The sequence below is a fragment of the Haemaphysalis longicornis genome, unplaced genomic scaffold, assembly GCF_048455015.1.
Source record: "Haemaphysalis longicornis isolate Haplotype H1 unplaced genomic scaffold, Haemaphysalis longicornis Haplotype H1 scaffold_13, whole genome shotgun sequence".
Classification (NCBI taxonomy): domain Eukaryota; kingdom Metazoa; phylum Arthropoda; class Arachnida; order Ixodida; family Ixodidae; genus Haemaphysalis; species Haemaphysalis longicornis.
This window is the reverse complement of record NW_027526233.1, coordinates 52,373,289-52,391,653: the sequence shown is the minus strand read 5'-3', so window position 1 is coordinate 52,391,653 and position 18,365 is coordinate 52,373,289. Positions and strand designations below refer to the sequence as shown.

The following is an 18,365-nucleotide window of genomic DNA, read 5'->3' as shown; positions in this document are numbered from 1 at the left end:
CACGCGTCAATAAAACGAGGATTTCACCAGCCGAAGCCATGATAGCAGTCTAAATATGAAGGCAACGATTCATTAATTAGACCACGTGGGCATCCTAAATTTTAGTTCCCTCATTGTTTCTGTGGAAGGCGAAGTGGTCCCAATCTTATCTTTACAACCCCTCAGACGTGACCAGTAAGAACGGTGCATAATTTGAGCGTATTTTGTTATAGCCCTGAAAAAAAAAATAAACTGGTACGTAAATTTCTGAGATTGGTTGATTTATTATTATGTGGCTTAACGCGCTGACGCTATAGATACGCAAGCGACGAGGCGCGCTGTAGTGGAGGGCTCCGGATTGATTTCGGTCACCTGGGGATCTTCAACGTGCGCCGAAATCTCAAACACACGGGCGTTTTCGTTTTTGGCCTTCATCAGAAGTGTAGTTGTATGACAACGTCAGCAATGCAGTTTCAATGTTTCAGAAGAGCTAGCTCTTTATGTTTGATTTCTAATACTTTTGATTGACAGCATATAACTTCGTTTGTACAAAACTAGCTTTAACCAAAGGTAATTGTTTAGAGGAACTCGTTCGTTTGGGGGTCTATTACCTAATATGCGCAATTACGGGGTGAGTAAGCTGTCACGCACACACAAAAAGCCACAGCTAGCCGCCGCTGCAGCTACAACTGCCAACCGACCACTACAGAAATGACCCCGCCTGGGCTCCCCGAATGCTGCATGGGCCAGTTCCAGTTACTTCAGCATGACCTACGGAAACGTGAGGAAGCTTCAACATCGCTTTCGCCAACGACTACCTGCATGCATAAGACGAGACGAGTATCACCTCTCTGTCACTCTTGTAGTGTTCGTTAGGACATTGAACCTGCACTGTGTGCTGAAACTCAGCGTTAGCATAGGCTCACAGCCCTCGACTGCGTCTGCGACAAGGGCTGCGAAGGCCTTGCCTTTCTCCGTGACCGGCTTTGAGGAAATTCTGTGAACGTTTGCACTGTGTGCGCGTTTGTGCGTCTTTCAGATTTGCGTTTCTAGAGTACTTATAGTGTATGCGTGCGTTTTTCTGTGCTGGTGTATTCATTCCTTGTCGTCATTTTCATTCATCAAGCCATCTTGTTTCCAGGCTGACTTCTCCGTATCATAAAGGTATTCCTCCCTCCCAGTTTTCCTCGCAGAATTTACGAAGAAAACACCCGACAAAAAAAAAAAGAAATGCTAGTGAATAGTCCTGTGCGAGTACAGTAAAGACTCACATAAACGCTGTACCTTTTACGAGAAGTTATAGATTTACCAACCAAGTGGTTGAAAAAGCGTAAGGCTAGCGACACCTGCGACAAAGATTTCCCTCGGTAATGATTACGCACCCTGAAGTCTCCGATCACACCTTCAAATGATTAATGCAACATCACGATCTGCAAACGCGCGAGCCGAATGATTCAGGACTCCCGTGCAAGCCTGCGCTGAAGCAGGCCGAACGCCAAATTTTGTCCGAGCTGAAAAGCATTGTAAAGCACACGTGAATTTTTATTTGTCTGGTTATGACCGAGACAAGTCCACGAGACCGCGTACGGCGCAGGGAATCAGAGCCAGAGATAGCGGCAGCTAAGACAAGTCCGAGGTAAAATAAATAGCTAAGACAGGTGAAATGGAACATGCCGTCACTCCGATTCAAAGACTTTTACTCGCCATCATCATCCCCATTCAAGGTTTTTTCAGGGCGCTGCCATGCGCCAAAAATACAGCCTGATTGGCTTAGATCTTCTGGCCAAAACTGGCAGCCAATCGGAAAAGACCGGGAGCAAGAAGGCAGCGATCGGGAAAGTTGCAATCAGGAGCCCATTAAACCTGAAATACTTGTGAACACAAAAAGCAATAATAATTTTGAATGAATGATTCCTTAAAGATTGACAAATTTCGCAATGTTGTGTGATCACTTTGCATAAAAATACAAAGAGGGAACTCGGCTCTTTTGTTCGGCGCTGCAGTCGCTTGCGATCAGGATTCTATTTAAACTGAAAAACTTGTGAACACCAAAAGCAATGACAATTTTGAATAAATGATTCTTTGAAGATTGAAAAATTTGGAAATGTTGTATGATCACTTTGAATTAAAATTTAAAGTCGTAACTCTGCTCATGTATTTGGCCGTTTCGGCGCTGCGGTCGTTTCCGATGTAATTTTTCCATCAAGTGGTGGCGGCGAGGTCGTCCGTGGTTGCGCGTTGTCCGTGTTGTTATTCATGTTTGTTGTGCGATATACCGTCGTAAAATGTGTTCGCCCTTTGTGGATAAAGCCTGCTTGCCACGTTGGAAACACGTGCGGTTAAGGATAAGCTGAAATACAGCGGCAAACGATCGAAGAAGGGCGGCGTTTTCCTGTGCCCGGACAAAGAAGTTCGGTAAGTTCTTTTTTGCTGGACCTTTTCTAGCGCTACTAAGGTTCGGTGCCAGAAACGTGTTATTGGCTTGATTTCTCGTTTCCGCGTCAGTCTCACGCTGTGGTTCGTGCAAGCTAAATGCAATTTGCTGGCGCTGCTCGATATGTCTAGCGTTGCTGACGGACAGGTGGTGGGCGCAGCGGAGGGCCTTAGGAAGCTTGAAATAATTGCCGGTGCTCTTGATAACACCGTGAGGAATCGACGTGTTTTGTTTCGTATGCGGTTTTTATCGCATTAGGTCTATTTCTATATGCGGCCGTGCGGTTTCACCGTGCTTTTGTTTTATTTCGATAGCTGTGCCACTTTGAACAAAGCAAAATACAATGTGCGACTGCTTAACTTATCGGACGTAAAACTTCCCTTGAGAAAAATGAAAACCTTAAATAGTTTGAGAATCTTAACTTGGAAATAAAAGTGTTTTGATATTTTTTTTATCGTCTTGTTACTGGCTGAAAACTATTTGTTTCAAACGGTTTGTAGTTCAGGAGCACATAGGCGGAGTATATTTCACATTGCTGTAAACGCTATCTACGCTTACATAGCATTGGTTTTAAGCACCATTCATCAATTCAGTGGTTAGGTCTTTTGACATAACTGTCTTGATAATAAAACAATCATTGAGTGAGTGTTCTTACTTCTCGGAATGTGTAGTGTACTGTGAGCTTTTAACTTTGGCAGGTAACGACGTTTGTGCTTATGTAACTTTTCTTTGCAACCTTTTCATTTAAAAGTGGCTGGAGCTTCAGGACGGGGACTGTCTGGCAAGATGAAAAGCAATAACAGGTACGTACTGCATTTATGTTGCCGATATAGGAACCGAGAAATAGAAACTGGACCTATGAGTATGTGTTTGAGTGATGTGGGGCCTTTGCAGCAGGAATTATGCCCACCTAACTTGTGGGAGTTGTTTATTCTTGCATTACCACAGGAATAATAGTAGTAGGTAGCCCTTTCAGCGGTAGGATGCTCTGCATGTTTAGGACAGTTGAATTATGTTGAATGTAGCTTTTTATACGTTCAGAAAGTGAATTCCTGTTTTATATTTCTTTTGCACACGATGTAGTGCGTGTGCAAACCAGGTTTTCTGGGTGAAGAGTCCTTCAACATCTGCTTGAGGCTGGGCAGCTGTTATGTCATAATGCTAGTAATGTGAGTAAGCACTAGATCTTGCAGGTGCAGTCCCAGTGCCGCAAGAAGTAATTGGAATGCTGGAGCTGGGGCCAAACTCGGGTCTGTGTAGCTGCACCAGCGGTAACTGACAGCAGCATATCATATACACATGCATATCGGCCACAATATCCCCTCTATACCTATGGACCCTTCTGTATTACCGTGTCACTGAGCATTATGCATTGGATGTTGGATGCCGCGCCAGTGGAGTGATGGTGCTCTCAGCAGACACTTCTGGCAGCATAGCCTGCATGCTCCCAGTAAATGTGAGCTAGTCAAGCTGAATCTCTTGCAGATACAGGAAGGCACTGTTCTTTTCTCTGAATACAGACTCCTGACATCCTTTCGCGCTACCTATGCACTGAATTTACATGGCTTCCTTGTCAGTGGTCAGTTAATCAGCCGGCTGTTTTGCGATGGGTTAAGCAAAATAAAATAAAAAAACAGTGGGGAGGTTATGCTGGGTGTGCGTGCAAGGTCCCAAAGTTATTTGTGAACTTGAGTTGTAAATTGATCTGTCAATTGAATTTCTTTCCCTTTTTTTGCATTCAAGCTTACCCACCCCTTTCTCTGAAATAAGATCATGTCTATGCTACTGAGCTGCACTGTTGGTGGCACCTGGAGTGAGGCATCTTTATGCTTCATTTCTTTATGTCGACGGCATACTGTGACTGCTCAAAATGCTGTAAGCACAGTGCTTACATTATGCGCACAGGCTCAGTTGTGTGAGTTCAAATTCATTTCAACCAAATAACCTGCCGAGGTGGCTCAGTGGCAAGGCGTTGCGCTGCTGAGCACGAGGTCGCGTGTTCGATTTTCGGCCGCGGCGGCCGCTTTTCTGATGGAGGCGAAAAGCAAAAATGCCCGTGTGTGCGAGATTTCGGCGCACGTTGAAGATCCCCAGGTGGTCAAAATTAATCCGGAGCCCTCCACTACGGCGCGCCTCATCGCCTGCGTTGCGTCGCCATGTTAAGCCCTACAATCAATCAATCATTTCAACCAAATAGATTTTTGTCGGAGCAAAACGAACCGTTTGGCTTTCTTTGCCATATTTTGTTTATTCTTGCTCATTAATTAAAAATATTTTTTTTTTCATCTATATAAAATGGCTTTAGTGCCTCTAAATGTGTGCAGACAAACGTTTACATGCTGGGTTCTGTTTTTAAATGAGGCATAGCCACATGCTACTCAAGATCATGAGTTCGCTTTCTCGAATCATAAGAATTGACAATTTAGATTCTTTCGGGCCAGTAAAGTGACTGCACATGTTGATGGGGTGGTAATTCTGGCGAGGCATCAACCGCCTGGTCATCATATTGAACATATATTTGGCTAGATAGTGTGCGAAGGATGTAAAAAAAACAAATTGTACCAAAACAATGTAAATTAAATGCATTCAAAAGTTTTGTTCTTTGCACTATAGGGTAATGTTAGTACCTAAGCAGCATTTACTGTATTCAGAAGCTTGAGACACTGACAGCATAATGCACCCGCAGCTAGGCTCAGTGGCTAAGGTGTGGTGCTGAGCCCATATATGCTGGTTTGATCTTGGCCGCGGTGGCTGCTTTTCTGATGGAGGCGAAAAGCGAAAACACCCTTGTCTCGAGATTCAGCATAAGTTAGTTTCCCAGGTGTTAAAAATTAATCTTGAGCCCTCCACTACTGCACGCCTCATAGCCCATGTGTTAAACCCTGCTTCAGCGTGTTAAACCCTGCAATCAGTCAATCCGACGGCGTAACGTAATCACGTGATTTTTATCAGAGCCTTTTGGTGGGATGAGGGGGCAAACGTCGATAGCCCTGGCAAATAAAATGCATCAATGGTACGGATAGCTAGATGATGATGGGCTCGGTTCCCGGTCGCGGCGGCCGCTTTTCTGATGGAGGCGAAAAGCAAAAACGCCCGTGTGTACGAGATTTCGGCGCACGATAAAGATCCCCAGGTGGTCAAAATTAATCCGGAGCCCTCCACTACGGCGCGCCTCATCGCCTGCGTTGCGTCGGCGCGTTAAACCCCACAATCAATCAATCAAAAGCTAGATGATGATGATGATTGATTGATTGTGGGGTTTAACGCGTGGACGCAACGCCGGCAATAAGGCGCGCCGCAGTGGAGGGCTCCGGATTAATTTTGGCCACCTGGGGATCTTTAACGTGCGCCGAAATCTCGTACACGCGTGCGTTTTTGCTTTTCGCCTCCATCAGAAAAGCGGCCGCAGCAGCCGGGAATCGAACCCGCAACCTCGTGCTCAGCAGCGCAATGCCTTAGCCACTGCGGCAGGTACGGATGGGTAGGTTTACCTAAAGTAGCCCATGCTGGCTTGTGCTCCTGCATGGTCTACTATAGGTAGATGTTGGGGCAGCAAGGCAGTGCTCCCTAATGATTTGGCCGCAACCCCCTGTGTACCAAGCAGGGGTACCTGAAACAGTCCATCATTTTTTAATACCTCAAAAGCTTCTCTCCTTGGTGATTGGGCACAAATAAGATTTCATTTCGTTGTTGCTTATAGTCTTGCTCTTCTGATCAAGATCGGTCTAAAAAAAGCACAGAGAACATAGTGTATGCTAATTTTGAATTTTGCCCTTCCAATAATAATGCCAAAGACAACCCCGTACCGTGTTTACTGAATTGTAATGTGACCACGATTGTAGCGTGAGGGGTGACTTCATCGCATAAAAAAGAAAAATTAAAACCACTTAAGTAACTCAAAGGGTAACTTTCTGTTGTGCCAAAAAAAAAAAAAAGAAGAGCCGCCAAAGTACTCACGTGAGGCCAGTGGAATTATGGAAAAGCACATTTATTTTTCAAACACTTGGGCTAGGCGCCCACCTTTGACACTTATAACTTCGCAGGAAGCCCATCTGTCGAGCGATATCACTTGTTTTGAGCTGTATCAGCTCAACACTGACCGCCAAAAGGCGGTTACACTGTTTGGTGACGAAATCAGCAACACCCTTTTGTAATTCGACGTGGCAGCTGTAGCAAGGCCCTCGGAAACTTATTGGGCAGGGTTCGCATGTAAAAAGGCGCTCCCGCAGTAGCTGCCATCCACAGACGGTCGATGTTGACTCTTCGGGGAGCTGCCGAATCCCCGATTTCTTGAGCCATTAAAATAGCATGGGTCATACTGAGTGCAACACGTTGCCGTAACAAGGGGAGCTGAAGCGGTGTTGAAACACTTGAGGGCAATGAAAGTTACCTATGCCTCAATACTAAAGTATGGCGCGAAAACAAAGGAAAAAAGTTGCGCACGCTGTCAACCACCACAGAAAAAAAGCAAGGAAACGGAAAAAGTCGATCTTAGCTTGTAGTGGACCCGAACAACTCTGACACATCTTGCTGACATAGATTGCGAAATGGTCAGAACTGTAGCCATTGATGACAGTTGGGTGCATCATTGCAATTTTAGGCAGATTGTAACGTGAGGGTTGACTTCAGGTTGCAAAAAGAAAACGTGTTATAATCGACTAAATACAGTAACATTCGTATTTGTATTTAACTATTTAAATTCAATTTAAGAAATGTATGATATTTGTTCACCTCCTCTATTGTTTTGATTGTTCAGCATACTTGATCATGACAGCATCATGTGACGTTTTGAGACTGCCTAGAGATGAATGAACTGATGTTGCTCATGGCAATTTGCTGAAGCAAAAACTAGGAAAATTTTGACGCATCAGTTTGGTAGGCGCCCTGACTATAGACCACAATTTTACAACCTTCTCAGGGTGGCGCCATTTGCCCGGGATTGGTGTGGAGCTGTGCAGGCATTTCCCGGGGGACAGCGGGAGCAGCCACGGCCCCAGCCACATGCCACCAGCCGCATTGGACTGCGTATCGTGTGGCCGATTCGGACACCTAATCTGATTTGAAAATTGGTAAGTTCATATTCAACAGTTTGCAACCCACAGTTTACAGTGCAGTAGAAAGTGGGTTAAAGGCGAGTGAAAGCTAGTTGCATGCGAGGATTGCGTATGCTGTACACAGGCTGCAAATGGACCATGCTTTGCGTGGTTCTCACCGAAATCGCGGTTTGTGGAGCTATATTTCTCTGTGCCACACTTTTTCCAGTCAATTGCTGCACCCGACTCCTATACCCTACGAATTAGCTGTGCGTCTCACCGTCCCCGCAGAGCTGAGCTGTAGCATTAGAAAAGGGTTGATTTTTGTTTGTTTCTTGTCTATAAAATGAACACTGCTAACCTGTAGCGAACAGAAATTAGCGATAGATAATGGGATTGGAATCAATAACTGGGCTCTAAAAACAGCGTACGACAGCGCGTATTGTTGCAAAGGTGCTACATTCAAATATGTTCAATTTGGCGTGATAATCTATTTGCGGAAGCACTCAGGGACCCCCAAAATCTTAGTTATAGTTTTTAATGCATAACGATCTTGTGTTTGTTATTTTTTTATGTACTCAACAACTGTGCAGTGACGCTCAAACAAGCAGCCTTCGCACATTTTCACCCAAGGCATGCCGACCTGCATGCTGGAGGAAAAAAAAAGTCTGAAAAATGTGGGTACAGCTGTTATATTCAAAAGGACTGCCATGACAAAATATACCACTCAGAGGCCATGAATCTGATAAGACAACATGCAACACGGGGCATTTGCAGCCTGTGCACAGCATGGGCAAACCCGCCGTGCAGTTAGTTCTCGCTCACCATGAGTGCGCTCTCTAGTGCACTGTTAAACTGTAGGGTGCTGACTCGTTGAATAAAATTGTACTTGCCAAAACCTTGGTGCTGAGACAAATCGTCTGGAATGCAATTGAGTAAGCACTGTTTGATGGTAATGGCACTATCTAACCTCATCGGTGCTTTATTTTTAGAAAGTTCATAGCATTATCGAAAACCGTGAAAGATGCAGCTTCTCGCACAAGTTCACGATGTGTGCTCTTAAATCGAGTCTGCGCTTAAAAACTTCCTTACTTGGGGGCAGCTGGATGAAACATAAATTATAATCATACAAAGAACTAAATATTGCCAATGTAAATTCAACAGAAATTTGTCTTTATTGTCTCCTAAGCAGCATTTATTTATGCTTCCTCAGAAACTTCACTGCAGCAACCAAGCACAAGTTCAGAAGTTCTTGTATTCTTGTACTGTATAGACAAGGCTTGCTCAGTTTTTTTAGTATCCTGTGCAAGTTTCTAACCTCTGTTGTTGGCTAGAAGCTTACTGTGTTAATAACCGTGGAAACGAACAAGCTGACAATGTTCCTGTCAGTGCTGCGGCAGTAGCTCAAGAGGCAGCGGCTTTTTTGCCATTCACTATGCCGATGTCGAAAAAGCCATGTGTGCATTTCTCCTGGCAGGTCCCTGGAGACAGGGGTGCCTGAAGTAATGAATCAGTGCTGAGGTTGATAACGTTAAGCAATTATCACAATGCATTCCTCAATCAAGAGCTTCTAAGATGTCGAGGTTAGGTATCGGTTTGTAAAGGTCCAGTTAAGATAGTAGGAAATTGTAGTGCATTTTCTTGCATGAAACGAAAAAAGTATTTTTAGATGTGATGACATTTCTCAGAAGGTTTTGCTCTAGGAGCTTGTAGGCATTTTGCTTTTACACGGTGGTGCGTGCATGCTTCCCAGCTTTGGGCTAGTGCATGGGCCGCCGCTATCCTGTGACCACCGCAGCAAAGACGTAAATATTGCCTTTTTTTTTTCCTATTGCGAACACAGTACACTGCTAACCTTTAAATGAAGGTTGCAAAGCTTCCTTAGAAAGCTAATATAAAAAAAGAAACATTCGAGGAAGCCGTTTCTGCAGTACAAATAAACCGCTGTTTTGAAAGTAGTAAAGATGAGGCTGAGTGAAACACTGCGGCAAATAGTTTGTTCTTCGCAAAACAGTATTTCTGGTAGAGAAGTTCAGAATGCAGCATGGCTGTAATTTTAGAGCAGTCGTAGTTATTAAGAAAGAAGCCGTGGCTTTCTACAGTGCTGTGAACCTCTTATAAATAAGTCGTCAGTGAGCTTGGAAAGTGCTCTACGGCTAAACAGTGAGAAGTCAAATGCATTCACGCATTTTTTTTTTTTGGCAGAAAATAGTTTTTCTACCTTTAGTTGTAAGACAACCGCTGGTGGCTTTAGTGAGCAACTACTGATGCCCCCTCCTCACCCCCCCTACACACACATATGCACCTTTTTTTGGCATCTTTCTTTGTCAACTACGACTGCACGCTGCAATTTCTGTGGCTGCAAAGCTTGTGCGAGCGTACTGAGTTTGTCCCCTGCCATATCGTGGCCTCAACAATATTGGGGCAGCAGAGTTTTACAATCTAGGCAACTGACCATTCATAGCCGTAGTGCAAAAAAATTGGGCCTGTTTGTTTCTTATTGCGTGTGCTTTTTTTTTTTTTTTGAGGTTCAACACTGCGAGGACACCTATGCGCAGAATTTTGCGGCGTGTGCTTCTTGCAATATCCTTGCTTTATTACACAAGACTAAAGAGGAAATGCGGTACTATGTCGTAATTGAGACAACTGAAATAAAGCCAACGGTTTGTAGGCTGTAAAAAGTGCAATAATATAAGTACTAGGTCCAGGTTTTGTATTTTCATAATAGAAGCATTCCTTTCCCGTCATTCGCACAAACATTTTTACTCAGTGGCTGCTATGAGGCTTTTTGATCTTAGTGATTATTCGAATAAATGCTAATGTACTGCAGCACGGCTGAGATGCACTGCTTTAATTTGATAAAGTTACAGGTGGGGAAATGTAGTATGATGCTTAATAATGACAGAACTGTATCAATAAGTCTTCTCAAAATACACATTTCATGGGCTTTGTTTTTCCAAATGAGAGATTGAAATGGCCTATTTTAACACACACTTCAGTTGGTTATGGAATGAGTAAAACTCGCCTGCTAGTTTCCCACAGTGGACTGGGACCCTTATACCCTAGTTACACGGGCACAGTTACCCCGCTAACCATGGTTAACGCAAACTGAGCTTGGCCACCTCAGTTCGGTTACGCTAACCGCAGTTGCTGCTGCCGCAGTGTTCAAAAATCGCACAGGTCAGTTTGCACACAAGTGGCGGCGCATCAGCGTAGGCGAAAAAAATCACCTGGCGTTCGCAGAAGACGAAGGCCTGAAATAGCGGGAGCCCTCGAAGCTGCCCCCAAGAGGAGCTTGTGCTCTTTGCGTCACTCTCGCAGTCGGCACGACCGCGCGTTAGCAGCAGCTCGTTTCCCGGTCCACCCAATCAACTATGAGAAAAGCCTAAATTTGTAAATTCTGCTGATCGTTTGCCAAAAAAAATAGACAAAGCAGGCAATCATGAAGCGTTTTCAGCACTCGGAAACGATCCGTGCGCACGTCGGCCGTTCCTGCAAACATGCCGGCGCGTCTGTCCGCACGGCACTGAAAGCGGCTCGAACCAGCCCAGACCACAATAGCAACAGCTTGTCGCCCCTCTTCGAAATCAATCGCGAAAAGAAGTTCCACATGTGACAAAGTGGATATTATAAAGGTTAAAAATTGTGCTATGTATTGTAATTTGCAGTTGTAGAGATAGCGCCGGTCCGCACGGCACTGAAAGCGGCTCGAACCAGCCCAGACCACAATAGCAACAGCTTGTCGCCCCTCTTCGAAATCAATCGCGGAAAAGAAGTTCCACATGCGACAAAGTGGATATTATAAAGGTTAAAAATTGTGCTATGTATTGTAATTTGCAGTTGTAGAGATAGCGCCGGTCAAATATCAACCACGATCCTAAGTTCCCAACACCAAACCGACCCGAGAACAAGCCGCTCGCGAGCTGCTGGGGAAGCCCCTTTTTCGGCGTGCGCGAGTGCGTCGTGTTTGGGTCTGAAGCAACTGTCTAACGATATTTTTTGTCTACACTGCTTCGCCTTTGGTTTTTATCGTGAGGTTAAAAGTTTGTTACTTTATTTTTGTTACGCTCACAACCAAGTGACCGCTGTCGACACACTTGGAATTTCGCATGTAACAGCCAAAACCGCAGTTTGCGATAACCACAGTTAAAATTTAGTAACCACCGTTAAACGTAACTACAGTTACTTCCGCCATGTAACTAGGGTATTAATCTTAATTAAGGTATGGTGTGGGGACAACCAAAATATTTGAATATTAAAACAGTTGTGTTGACTTTTTGCCAGAACTTCTGGGCTCCATGTCAAAATTAACAATATTTTCTAATGATAACATGAAGGACAAACAGCTGCAATGCAGTTGCATAAGGAGAGCAGCATAAAATGAAAGAAAGCTGTTTTGCAAATGGTAGGATGTTGCACCATTCTTTGGATGGCTCTTCAACTGCATGGCTCTTCAACTGCATGGCAGCTTTTAAAGTTGAAAGAAAAATCATGTAAATCATGCCTGGCATTCCCTTGGAACTCCCTGAGGGTTCAGGTGAGCTTCAGTTGCCTGCTTCTACTCAGAGTCAGCACCTAAAGCAAGAACGAACACCATGGCTATATCATTCTGCACTTAAAACACTGATAAGCTTCGCAAGGTTGTTTGATCAGCGATTCCAAATATTTGGTTTCATCACAATGGTGTGGAATCTAGTTTGCTGACTGCCCATTTTTTTGCTGCTGCCTTCCAGTGTGTCACAGGGCCCTTGCCACATTATAGTGTGGGGAATAGTGAAAACTTCAATCTGACCCTTAAAGGAGTGCTGGCACAAAATTTCAAAGCACAGATGACTACATAAAAAGCTTTCTTTTTAAATAGAGATACCCTTCAGGAAGGTTAACCTTTAAGTGTTCGGAAGAACATATTTTAAGTCAATTTTAATATGTGCATGCTCGAAAAAGTTAAGGATGGATTTCCTTTCGACATCGACATCAGTGTGATGCCATGTGTGCCTTTCCCCAAACTGCCTATGTCAGGGCTCCCATGACGTATCCAAGGTGGCCTACTCTGCCTGATCCTTCTGAGAAAACGCGGATCCTTCAGTGATGGCGCCAGTGTTTTCTATTGGACACAATTGCCGAGAGACATGAGCTACAGCCCAGTCTTTAAAAAAATGTCTGCTGTCCTCTTGGGTGAAAAGGAAGGAAATGTCCAAAACAGGCAGCACAAACGACAAAGAAATAAGTAGAAACAACAGCACTTGTGTTTTTCCTCATTTCTTTGTCTGATGTATCTCGCCCATTTTGCAGTCTCGTCTTTTTCAACTTGGAATCAACTTGGCCTAGCCTCAACCCTAGCAAGTCTTCATGGGCCCTTCATTGAAATTACGAAGGGTTTAATGGGTTTGTATACTTGCGTGATGCATACAAAGGAGAGATCTTACTTATTTTCATTCACTTCGAATTGAACAAGCAGTGACAGGTTAAAAATTTGCAACTTTTGCTGAATAGCAGGGGTCAGCAAGCTTTTCAGGCGGAGAGCCGGGTTTAATGCAATGGACACGGAGGGGGCCGGAGGGCACATTGGTTGGAAGGGGAGGGGGGCTTTGCAGGCAAATAAATTTTGGGGAGGAAATTGAAAGAAGTGTACAAAACTAGAATAGCAATCCTTATCATGTTTATTTCCAACACGAATGTCACGAGCTTTCATGCCAGTTGAGGTCAAAACTGCCATGTCGGCCTTCAGGTAGAAAGTGACAGAGGAGAAGGGGTCTACCATTGTGCCGGGGGCCACATAATACTGCCCCATGGGCTGCGGGTTGCCAACCCCTGATTTATAGCATTTTCGTATATCGTCTGAACATGAAGCACAGGACAACCTAAGGTTGTCAGTTCTAGATGCCTTCATTTGTGACAGGGATGGGTGGCATCTATGGAAACTTTCTGGGTGTTGCGAACAACTCAAGGCAGGTTTTCGTGGGAAGATTGGCAAGCATGCTCTCATTACGTTGCTACACTTGTGAGAGGGAACCCCTGTGTCAAAGGACCTGTTTACAGTCTAGTTTCCTGGTGCTAACAAATTCCAACATTTTTTGGCTGCTGCAAACATCTTAAGAAAGAATTGTTTTTACAATTTAACAGTTTGTGACCCTGCTCAAGCAATCAAAATGCTTGCCCGGTTTTCTATTCGGTTTGGTTGCTTGTCCGGTTTTCATTTTCAAAGTACCGTATATTATGTGTGGTCTTGTTTTTTCTTGCAGTGCCTGGCATGAGCTCCTTACTACTGATCCTGCCACAAACGCTATGGATGAGAGTGGGCGAAATCTGTGCATCACTGCTGCTAATCTCACAAGGTTTGTGGGATTTCTGCATCTTAAAATCGAGGAAATTGACATGCAGTTTATTAGGCTTTAGACAATACCTGCTGCTAATAGTTACTGGTGGGTTCTTTAGCATAGCCATGAAGCACAGTGTGATTGCTTTGTGTTTTAGGTTATTTCATCCTTTCTTTCAATCTTAGAAAGATGTGTTTGGCGAGTTGGTGCATCTTAACAATACTTGAACTTGGTGCAAAATATTGACAATCACAGAAAGTAGCTGGTGATAACAGGCAATGACTAGCAACTAACTTTTAGGCAGCGTAAGAACACATAATTGCAGGCCAAAGTTACGTGGCTCCACTTGCATGCAAAAAAAATTGTGATAAGGAAAATTCACAGCCTAATAAATACGCTCTTTCATATGGAGACCCGTTGAAATGTCACTGACAAAATCGCATCCGTTCTTTCCTATGTGGTAAGCTTCCTGTATCTCCCTTTCTCATGTATCACTGCACCTGGACAATTTTCACTTGCTTTTTAAGAGCGTCATGCATGCGCTTGCAGAGCTATGGATGGGGTTATGCCCACTTGTGCAGTTCTCAACTGAGAGGTTATGTTCATGTTCACGCAATCGCACGTTCACACACCTTCCAGTGTGCCCAATGCAGACCTTTCCACATGAAAGAGGTATCTCATAAGCAATGTCCCTACACAGCAACTTGCGTAGGCATTGGTGGGCTTTTTCTTGCACCCTTGCCTATCAAAGGGACCCGTAGCACTTTCCCTCGACTACTCGGAATGTATTTTGGGGTAGTCTATTGTCCCAGCAATCACCTCCCACAAGAATCATGAAAATATGTTCGCTATGATGGAAGGTACGTGCGGTGCAAGATGCACATAATCATTCCCTCAACTCATTGCGCAGGGTGCTCTTTAAACCTTTAATTAAAGCAACGCCCCAATTGCCTATATAAGACATTTTGCAGTAAAGTGGAATCTTTCTATCACTCATGATTAAAATTCAATCGCTAGTCCGTCAAATCTCATTTTGTCTGCTTCCTTTTTTTGTGTGTGGGTTTGTCCCTCGTGAATTTCTCGAGCACATTTCTTTCAGGTACTTTTTGGCCACTACATCTGTTCTTGGTGTCGTGCAGAGATAGATGCAAAAAAAATTGCCAAGATCCTTGTAGAAATAAAAAAGTTGTTTATTTTTAAATTTAAAAATACAAGCAAATAGAGCACTGCCCTCTTCTCGAAAACCGGAAATCTGCTGCTCACTTTCTCACTGACCCCGATGTCATATGGCGGGACAAATGAGGGCGGCAAAAAATACGTCCTGGAAGTTTTAAGCCCAGGGTGGCCTGACCTGGAAAGCTCCTTTCCGCGCTTCGTGACGCTGTCGTTCGGTGGTACTGTGCCGGAAAGTAGGAGAGGACAAGCAGCCACACGAGACTAGCAAAGTGACGTGCCTGCTGCTGCGTCGATGGGTGTTGCTATGTCTCTTTGTCTGAACTCTGTACCATCTTTACCTCTCTTTAATTTAGTGTGAAGCCATGTTCAGCGCTGCCTTGCTATTGAGGTTTCATGTGAACGTCACTTGTGGGTTCAAAGAAAGGTTAAAGAAACAGCTGCATATTCTAGTAAAAAAAACCTTATAGAACGCTCGCAGCAAAAAAACAAAACGCGGGATTAGAACCACTGACTTGCAAACCAGTACTCCAGCTTCTTACCTCTCGACCATATACACAAGCTGTGAGGCTTGCAAAAATTGAGCACAGAACTATATAGTCAACAAATATTGCCAGGTGTGTCTGTTTCTTGTCATGTTTGTGAAATTCTGGCAGTGAGAATGCTTGTGTCTCACGCACCAATCTTGCAGACAACCCCCATCTTGCTAATACTAGAAGCAATGTAGCTAGAGCTTCCATAGTTACCTCATAACAAGCATCACGCGATCGCAATCTCTCCGACGCAAGCAAAGGTAGCGAAGTACAGAATGTGCCACACAGAATTATATCTGTCTCCATGGGATAATAGCTTGCCAACAAAAACAGTTTGGTTCAATTTGTCTCAAGGCAGCCAATCACCGCTAGAGAAAAAAATGTTGCTGTTTTTAAGTGAACGAAACAGCATTTCCCAGTGCTAAAACACGTCCCCAGACATAGAGACGGACTGATAACCTGGAAGCTGCCGTCCACTTTTGCTATGCTCCCTGACCACGCCTCCTCTACCATCGATGCCAATATCTGCCGTGAATAGACATCAGCATACGGCGTGCGAATGAACGAGTTCGCGTGTATTTTGGCGACGCGCGCTGACGCCAGGCGATATCAACAGTGGTGCATCGTAACACGCCATGGAAAGGCACACGTGCTCGAAGGGGAGCCATAGTGCGGCTCTGTTACTGTCTCTATAGATTTTTGTATTCTTTGAGCCCACGGTTAAGCTTTTATGCTTACTTTAAAGAAAACAAGCAGTAAGGCAACATTTAGGCTCGTTTGGTCAAAATAATGGCATATACACACTTTCAAGCTGAGCCAACTGTAGGGCCACCGCTCTTTGTCGTCATATCCGGAGGCCTCAAGTGTGACGTTGCCAGTACTGCATGTGCTTGTATTGTTAGACTAAAAAATAGAATAACTTTCTCATATCTGCGCTGCTTTGATCATTCTTTTTGCGCATGTAGAATTTTTTTCATAGAATGTGGACTTCAAAAACATTATGAACAAAATTGAGGCGTGGCTTTGCTATTGCAAACAGCAGTGACCAGTGGAGCTGAGGGGAAGCCTCAGAAAATGGCACACCTTCCTAGTCTACCTCGACAACGCCGTAGTATTTGCCCGGAACTGCGACGAGCAACTTAAACATGAGCGCGGCCCGACAAAGCGCGTTCCGAGAGGGAAACTAATGTCCCGGGGTTTTTCATCCCGGCGGACTCGCCATCGAAGTAGTCCGCTGCGGGAAACAAGGTGCAGACCCGCGAAAACGATCTGGAGGCGAGAAAAGGCGTGGCCTTGCTGTCGCAAACAGCCTCGCGAAAGTTATGCGCGGAATGCTGATGTCATTGCTAACGTCATACCATGTGCGCTCGGCAAGGCTAAACTTTTGCACGAGGACCCTTGTACGTGCACCGGTCCTCGTCTCCACTCTCCTCCCTCCTCCCCCTCGCAAACTCGGCTGCCGGACTGTGTGCTGTAGCGCCCTGGTAACATCCCTCCAAGGAGCACAAGCTTGACAGCTCTGCTGTTAAAAGAAAAGGCCAGAGCTCTGTGCCGTGCCATAACCAAAAGGCAGCAGAACTGATTGTGTTATCTACGACAACAAATTGTTTGCTTTCTCATGTGCTCACGTTAAAGGTATGCTTTTGCGTCATATGTTCAGCCTCGATGCATTCAACTTACAAGTGTATTTCAAATTTCCTTTCTCCTGTTAGGCCCAGTACTTTAGCCACATGGGTAGCTACGACTTCAAGGCGGCTGCCCGCACGGTGTTGGGCATGGTGATTGGGCAGCCAGTGGCATTGTCCTGCAGCTGGGCAGGGTCCAAGGGGGCGAAAGAGGCCTTCTGCGAGCTAGACAAGATTGTCTCTTGTTCTTAGTAAGCTGCCCTGATTTTATTTTATGCACGAGGAATTCATTATAATATTTTCAGGGGCTACTTTATTTCAGTGTATTTGTTCGACCATTAGAGCTTATTTTTAATGTTCTTGTTTACAGGAATGAATATGGATACTGTTTGATAATGCGTAATAAATATTGGCTCTCTGGAATAGTTGTACGTTGTGAAAACTAGAGGCATTGCATTAAGCAAGCTTGTAATACGTTTTTTTTTTTTCACCTGCCGCGGTGGCTTAGTGGCTAAGGCATTGTGCTGCTGTGCTGAAGGTCACGGGTTCGATCCCAGCAGCGGCGGCCGTTTTTCTGACGGAGGCGAAAAACAGACACCCGTGTGTTGAGATTTCAGCACACGTGAAAGATCCCCACGTGGTCGAAATTAATCCGGAGCCCTCCGCTACGGCGCACCTCATAACCTGCGTAGTTTTGGCGCGTTAAACCTCATAATCAATCAATCAATTGAATTTTTTTTCAGGAAGGGCATTGCTAAGCCTGTGGATATTTTTACAGTGTAGTATATTACTTATTTGTCTGTTTTCAATTTTCTTTCAGTGTCGATACAGCCCAGGTACCCCGACGCAAACAAGGTCGTTGTGGCAGCTGTTATTAAGAAATGGCTATACTCCGCCGGTGACCGGGATGGCGGCTGCACGAAGCGTAAGACACTGGACAGTATGAACTGAGCAAAATAACGAACCGGAAGACACTGGACAGCATGAACTGAGCAAAATAAATTAAGTAAAAAAAACCTAATCACCACAGGCTTTGTAAATCACTACATTTGTCCCTGAAAGGGCAAACAGTGCTCTTTAAAAGGGCACAAATGCTTATGCATGCAGTACGAACTTACAGCTTGTCCCATTTTTAGGAACCCATGTGCGCAATTCGAACTGAAAGCTGCTGGGGTTGGACAGCCGGGATGTGAATGGCAGAATGTCCACTATGGTTGAACGGCTAGTATATCACCTAAAGTTGAACAGCCAGGCACCAGAATATGTTCAAG

General features: G+C 44.6%; 1 long non-coding RNA gene across 1 annotated transcript; it reads left to right on the top strand.

Moving 5' to 3' along the window:
* The first annotated feature begins 2,116 nt into the window (after nt 1-2,116).
* On the top strand, nt 2,117-17,972 carry LOC144164288 (uncharacterized). The gene is made up of 5 exons (XR_013321140.1): nt 2,117-2,394; nt 3,165-3,216; nt 7,332-7,482; nt 13,689-13,781; nt 17,915-17,972. It is a non-coding gene; the product is annotated as an uncharacterized LOC144164288 (long non-coding RNA).
* The last annotated feature ends 393 nt before the right edge of the window (nt 17,973-18,365 follow it).